Below are 8,057 nucleotides of genomic sequence, written 5' to 3' on the forward strand. Positions count from 1 at the left end.
TTAAGGATCTGGCATTGCCATGAACTGTGGTGTAGGTCACAGATGCAGCTTGGATCTGGTGTTGCTGCAGCTGTGGCTTAGGTTGGCAACTGTAGCTCCTATTGGACCCCTAGCCTGGGAACCTCCATATGCTGCAAGTGCAGCCCTAAAAAAGAAAAAAAAACAGCATAGTATTAGCACAAAAATAGACATATGGATGGATGGGACAGAATAGAGAGCCCAGAAAAAAACCAGCACACATACAGTCAATTAATCTTTGACATAGGAGGCAAGAATATACAATGGGAAAAAGATAGTTGCTTCAGCAAGGGATGTTGGGAAAGTTGGACAGCCTCATGTAAACCAATGAAGTTAGAACACACTTTCACACCATACACAAAATAAATTCAAAATGGTTTAAAGACTTAAACTTAAGACACGACACCATAAAACTCTTAGATGCAAACATAGGCAAAACATTCTCTGGCATGAAGTCCTAGAGCCAGCTCTTCCTCATCACTCACCATGTACCTGGACTGAGGCATGTGTTATTATCCTGCCTTTCACAGGTGAGAAGCTGCAGGTCCCATCACCCATTCTGGCATCTTTTGATGATGTCACCATTTAAAGAAACCTCCATCAAGAGCCCTTCTGAGCCAACTTTATGACCAGCACAAGGCGATATCTGGCACACATCAGTGCCTCCCTGGGTGACAGAACAGGCTTCCCTCCTGAGGCTTCTGTGAGTGTGCTCTGATCCAGCAGCCTCTGTCTGGAGTCTCTTATGCCCCAGATGAATGTTGTGGCTTTGGCATTTACAAGGGCCATTGCTGTATCATTGTGGGATATACTCTTGGAGCCAAATTTGGTTTGGGGATTTTAGATGGTATTTTAAGGAGGGGAGCTCATATTTGGGCACCCCCCATGCCATCATATCTTCCTTTTGTTTGTTCAGAGGAAGGATTGACGGCCAAGAGACCTGTCCCATCTGTGCGACCATGGGGTCCCAGGCATTTACTTCCCTCTTCAGGATTTTTCAGCTTCGCCATCTGGTCAGTAGGGGCCTGTTGCTTCTTGGGCTCTTTAGTGAGGTTGTCTTTCTGATCAGACAAGCCTCTGCACTCACATGGCGGGAATAGAAACTGCAGCTGGGACCTCAGACAGGTGTAAATTCTCGACGGATAGATGCCATCTGGAAGCCTGGAAAACCTGGTGTGGAAGAGAAGCAAAAACTCAGGTAAAAACCTACCAAAATGACCAGCATCCTCACTGGGCAGGTGCATGATCTGATCAGGATCCTGCCAGAGTCTTTGGAACCATCCTCTCTGAGGTTCTCCTGTAAGTTTAAATCCTTGTCTGTCCCTTCCCAACTTCAGTGTAAAACCCATAAGATCTGGGACTTATCACCAAAATGATGGATGAGTGAACATGTAGGGCTCCTTTGGCAGCCTGAGTGAGACGAAGCAGCCCAGATGAGGTAGAGCTGGTAGTGAGACAGAGGCCCCAGGAGAGAAGGCCCAAGGCCTCCACCTGTGTACATCACTCTGTGAGCAACAGCATGCTAGAGTTGGGTCACAGCACAACCTCCCAACAGACAGTTTAAAGGATGATCAGCTGTCACACTTGGTTTTTCTGTCCAAGTCTCATAAACCAGGCAGTTTTCTTTCATGAGGACAGGAGTAGATTGAGTAAATCTTTTCCATCTTCCTCGGTAGCATCCAGTGACTTTAATCTAGCTGATTATGGTCTCTGTTACAACTATGTACTTATCTCTGCTGTTGTAGAGTAGCAGCAGTGAGTGACAATACAGAAACAAAGGGGTGTGGCTGTTCCAACAAAATTTCATTTATAAAACAGTTGGCAGCCATCCTTCACAGAACTAGAACAAACAATCCAAAAATTTATATGAAACCATGAAAGACCCAGAATTGCCAAAGCAATTCTGGGGAACAAAAACCAAGCAGGAGTCATAACTCTCCCAGACTTGAGAGAATATTACAAAGCCACAGTAATCAAGACAGTGTGGTACTGATATAAAAACAGACATATAGACTAATGAAACAAAATAGAACCCAGAAATAAACCCAGACATCTATGGTCAAGGATGTAAAATGGGAAAAAGACAGTCTCTTCAGCAAGTGGTGCTGGAAAAACTGGATAGCTGCATGTAAATCAATGAAACCAGAACACACCCTCACATCACGCACAGAAGTAAACTCAAAATGACTTAAATATAAGATAAGACACCATAAAACTCCTAGAAGAGAACATAGGCAAAACATTCTCTGACATCAACATCACAAATGTTTTCTTTGGTCAGTCTCCCAAAGCAATAGAAATAAAAACAAAAATAAACCAATGGGATCTAATCAAGCTTACAAGCTTTTGCACAGCAAAGGAACCCATAAAAAAAGACAACCTTCAGAATGAGATAAAATAGTTGCAAAGGATGAAACTGACAAGGGCTTAATCTCCAAAATATGCAAGCAACACATACAACTCAACAGCAAAAAAACAAACAACCTAATTGAAAAATGGGGAGAAAACCTAAATAGACGTTTCTCTTAAGAAGACATACTGATGACCAATAGGCACATGAAAAAATGCTCAACATCACTGATTATTAGAGAAATGCAAATCAAAACTATAATAAGGCACCACCTCACACCAGTCGGGATGGCTATTACTAATAAGTGTACAAATAACAAATGCTGGAGAGGGTGTGGAGAAAAGGGAACCCTCCTACACTGTTGTTGGGAATGTATATTGGTTCAACCACTATGTGAAACAGTATGGAGGGACCTCAGAAAACTAAATATAGAACTACCATATGACCCAGCAATGCCACTCCTGAGCAAATATCTGAACAAACCTTTCTTTCAAAAAGATACATGCACTCCTACATTCATTGCAGCACTATTCACAATAACCAAGACATGGAAACAATCTAAATGTCCATTGGAAGATGAATAGATTAAGAAGATGTGGTGCATATGCATAATGGAATACTACTCAGACATAAAAAGAACAAAATAATGCCATTTGCAGCAATGTAGATGGAACTGGAGATTCTCATACTAAGTAAAGTAAGTCAGAAAGAGAAAGCCAAATACCATATGACATCACTTATGTCTAGAATCTAATATATAGCACAAATGAACGTATCTAGAGAAAAGAAACAAACTCATAGACATGGAGAACAGACTTGTGGTTGCCAAGTGGGTGGGGGAAGGAGTGGGATTGACTGGGAGTTTGAGGTTAGTAGATGCAAACTGTTGCATTTGGAGTGGATAAGTAATGGGGTCCTGCTATATAGCACAGGGAACTATATCCAATCACTTGTGATGGGAGATAATATAAGAAAAAATATGTGTATATATGTATAACTTGGTCACTGTGCTGTACAGCATAAATTGATAGAACATTGTAAATTAAGTTAAAAAAATTAGTAAAATAAAATAAAATTAAGCCTTCTGAGGACCCAGAGGCTAAATCTGTAATTTCTTTTTTCTTTTTAAAATCTTTTCTAAAATTTATTTTATTTATTTTCATTAAAGTATATTTGATTTACAGTGTTGTTCCAATTTCTTCTGTACAGTTAATGTCTTACATTCCCTGGATAAAAGCTGAACTGGAAGGCATAGTCAAGGAATTTCCCAAAGTAACCAAAGATCATCATATTTTCTAAGGGATTTAATATAGTCATTCAAACTTATCAACCTGGTTTCTCTGACTTATATCAGCTAGTTCATATGCTTGTCATTGAAAGTCAGTCCCAGCATTGGATGAAAACTGCTAACTAGGTAAACCTTGAAAGGTCTCTATTAGTACAAACAGAAGATTAGCTTACTAACTTATATGATTAGACTCAAGCAATTACTAGACAACTTCATCAGATAATTCCTAGGGCTTCCAGAACCTGTGGATTGGAACAAGTGTCAGGCTTGCACACAAAAATCTGATGAATATATTCACGACTATTATTCAGATTATTTTTAAAGAAAGTTCTGGTCTTCCCTCAGATACTGAGTCCACTGGGCTAGCTTTTAAATCTATGTTTATTAATGGACTGAACCAGGACCTTTCCTTTTTATTTAAAACGACCAGGATGGAATGGGAAACTATGCCTACTCCACATTTAGTTAATCTGACAAACTTTCTCATACTCTAGGTGAATCACCTAAAAGAAGATTGCTAAAATTCTTAATTTTCAACTCCAGCAAGTGAGGACCCCTAAACAAAACCAAAAGTTCCTAATCCTATGTTTTTTGCAAAGCAACAATATCAGAAAAGGAATTGTTACAAAGCTAAGTGCTTCAGGCATCTTCAGCCCTTTAAGCAACATTTCCAGTGTCCCTCCAGTTCTCAATAATGTGACTCCAAGAAAATACAGAAGCTCTTCCCAATCTTGCCTCTTAATCAGCTTAGAGAAACACTTATCTAGATGAAGGGTGGGTCTTTTCTAGTCCTAATTGACAATGGAGTCACACTTTCAGTGCTCAATCCTGCTACTATAAAGTAGCCCTTGCCTTGGAGTATCAAAACAGTTTAAATAGTGAATATTTCTAATGAACCTCAACAGGTTCTTATTTCTGAACCTATTCCAAAAGGCCCTCTGGAAGATCCATACTCTTTTCTCTTTAGTTCTCTGCCCCTATTTATCTATGAGAACAAGACTTCTTTAAAAAAGTATTGTGTGGGAATTTCTTTCTCCGAAAAGAGGAAATAAGTCTAGAATTTGATAGTAACCATCAAAATAACCAATCAGGTGAATCAAATGTTTTTGACACTTTTTCTTTGCTCTGTCTCATAGAAGAGCTGATTCTGGAAACACTGATAATCTGTCCCTATTGAACCAGCTACCATCCTCCTTTGGGCAAGACCTCCAATTGATTTTGGCAAATTCACAATCAAGATTCAAGTATAGCTTTGAAAAACCTCTTCCCAGAATTATAGCAATAAAGGTAAAGAAGCTCTTTAAATCACAAGGCCCATACTGGAAGATTACAAATTTCAAGACCTTATTATCCCTCATACTAGCCCCTGTAGCACTCCCGTTTCATCAGTAATAAAATCTAAGAACCAAGGGCCAAGGTTCATCCAGGACTTCAGAGGGATAAACAATATTGTTATCCCTTGACACCCTGTTGTTCCTAACCCTTGTACTAACTAACGTCCATTCCCACTGGAGGCAAATTCTTTACTGTAATTGATCTGTGCACTGCATTATTTAGTACTTCAGCTGATAGAGCTAGCCAATACATTTTTGCCTTCACTTGGTAAGAAGAACAATTTACCTGGACAGTAATGCCTCAGGGCTTTACTGAGAGTCCTTGTTTATCACAAATCCGGAATGCTTATTTGGATGATATAAAGTTTCCTAAGTTTCTACTCTGTTACAATATGTGAATGATTTGCTTCTTTGCTCTCATTCTCAAGCCTCCTCACAGGAGGGCAACATTCACTTGCTAAAATTTTTAGCCTTAATGGAATATAAGATCACTAAGGGAAAATTGCAGCTTGACCAAACCCAGGTTCCGGTTTGATATTTAGGGCATCTGATAACAGAACAAGGGCTATACCTAGATTCAGATAGGTTTCATGGGTGTCCTAAGTTTCCCCAAACTGGAAACTAACAACCACCTGCAAGGTTTTTCTTGGGCTAGTTAGTTATTGGTGAAATTGGATTCCAGATTTCTCTCTTAAGGCCAAACCTCTGTATTTTTGACTAAATGATAACGACTCCAACCCAATTTTATGGGAAGGATCAAACAATATAAGTTTTAAGTCCTTAAAGGAGAGTTTGATGAACCCATCTGCCCTTGGGCACCACAATTATCAGATTCTCTTTTTCCTTTTTGTATGTAAAAAGGAAAGGAATGCCCTTGGAGTACTCACCCCCAAACAAGGGGACCACCATCAACACACAGAGTACTGTAGCTAGAATCTAGAGTCTGTGGCATGGAGATAACCCTCTTTGCCTTAGAGCCATTACTGTCACTGCCCTTTTGGTTAAGGCCACAGGAGAAAATCTTTAATCATTTTTGTACCTCATACAATTGAAGCCCTCCTGAATTCTCACCATACTCACTATTTCTCAGTCAGCTGCCCCCCCCTTTGAAGTCCTTTTGTTAACTGATCCTCATGTATTGCTTTTACATCATAGTAATTTTAACCCTGCTACTCCTCTCCCTTCCATCACTGATGAAGTCCCCCACAACTGCTTAATGCTGATGGACCACCTCCTGACTCCTTGTGATAATTTACTTGAACCTACTCTGGGTAGTCCTGAATTTCATGGTTCACTGATGATTCTTATTTAAAAGCTGACAATGGTAAATATTGTGCTGGATATGCTATTGCAACTCCTCTTGGTGTTGTTGAGGCAACATCTTTATCTATGACTACTTCAGCCCAACATACTCTTACATGGGCTTGTACTTTAGCCAAGGACAAAACTGCCAATATTTATGCTGATAGTAGATGTTTTCAGAACAGCCCATGATTTGGGGATATTGTGGAAGCAATGTGGCTTCCTTACTTCTAGAAAAAGTAAAAATTAAAATGGCCCCTATGTTCAGAAATTATTAGATAAAACATTTTACCTGATGCTTTAGTTATTATTAAGATTCTGGGGCATTCTAAACGTGACTTTCTGGAAGCTAAGGGAAATCACCTTGTTGACATTTCTGCAAGGAATATTGTCTTTAAAGAAACCAACCTCTGTCATGGTCCAAAGGAATATTTCCCCCAAATGATAGCTTAGAAAAACTGGCTAAAGAAGCTGAAAAACTGGCTTCAGAAAAGGAAAAACAAGATTGGAAATCCAACAATTGTTGGTTCAATAAAAAGAAAGCTGTGGTTGAGAGCAAATACATCCCAATCCTAGTGGAAATTCTAAAATCCCCACTCCTCACCACTGTACATGGATACACTGTACATGAATGCATTGGTCCACTGACAAAATGATAGCTTTCGTGATCAATGATGGTGGGAAAACATTAATAAGACTGCAAAATTGCCTACTTAACTTGCTCCATTTGTCCAAAATCTACTCCAAGGAAGCCTGTTTGCATTGCTCCTGGATATTTTAAATTGTCTAATGGACCATTTGAGCCCTGGCAAATAGGTTTCACACAACTTTCTCTGTCTAGTGGATGTAAATACATTTTAGTTGTGGTCTGTGTATTTTCACACGGAACTGAAGCCTTCCCTCTTTTGTAGCTAAAGCCCTTTTGGAAAAAAACTGTCTGTACCTGGGGAACTCCTCTCAAATTCGCAGTGATCAAGGGACTCGTTTTACTGTCCAGGTACTTTTACAGAGCTGTACCTGTTGGCTGGTTTTAAAACTTTTTACTGCACTTATCACCTTCAACACTCTGGTTTAATAAAATTCACTAATAGCATTATTAAGATTCAACTGGCAAAATTTATAGAGGCTCTCATAATACTTTGACCAAAGGCATTGCTGTTCATCCTTTAAAATCCCAGATCCACTCTTTTTGGAACTCATAAACTCTCACCCATTTAGATAGTCACAGGATGCTCAATGTACTTGCCTCCCACTTTCTTTTACCCACTGCTGATAAAAAGAAAGATACTCCAATTTTGCAAAGACCTAATCTCTTCTATTTACAATAACCATGTTTTGGTAGAATAATATTTTCACAGTGCATTCTCAAGAGATGAAGACCTTAAGCAGCATACTTGAAAACTGGAGACTTTTTCTGTTAGAAAATACAACTCCAGAAAGACTATCTTCAATACCACTTTTTAGGCCCTATCAGGTACTTCTAAACCAACTCTTATGCCATCAAACTCCAGGGAAGATTCTTGGACTCATATGACACACCTAAAGAAAGCATCAAACCCTGATTAGAACTGCACATCATCTGGTGACCTGAAAGTAAAGATTTTCTGGAATTGAAGCAGATGACATTTTATGAGACAGCTTTCCCAAGATATCCAGACCAGGTCTGTTAGAAGTCCGTTGTCAATCCTCTGATGGTGGCATAATGCTTCAGATGATCTCAAGTGCCTGTGGCATGTGGAAGTTCCTGGGCCAGAGATCAAACCTG

The sequence above is a fragment of the Sus scrofa genome, chromosome 2, assembly GCF_000003025.6.
Source record: "Sus scrofa isolate TJ Tabasco breed Duroc chromosome 2, Sscrofa11.1, whole genome shotgun sequence".
NCBI lineage: Eukaryota > Metazoa > Chordata > Mammalia > Artiodactyla > Suidae > Sus > Sus scrofa.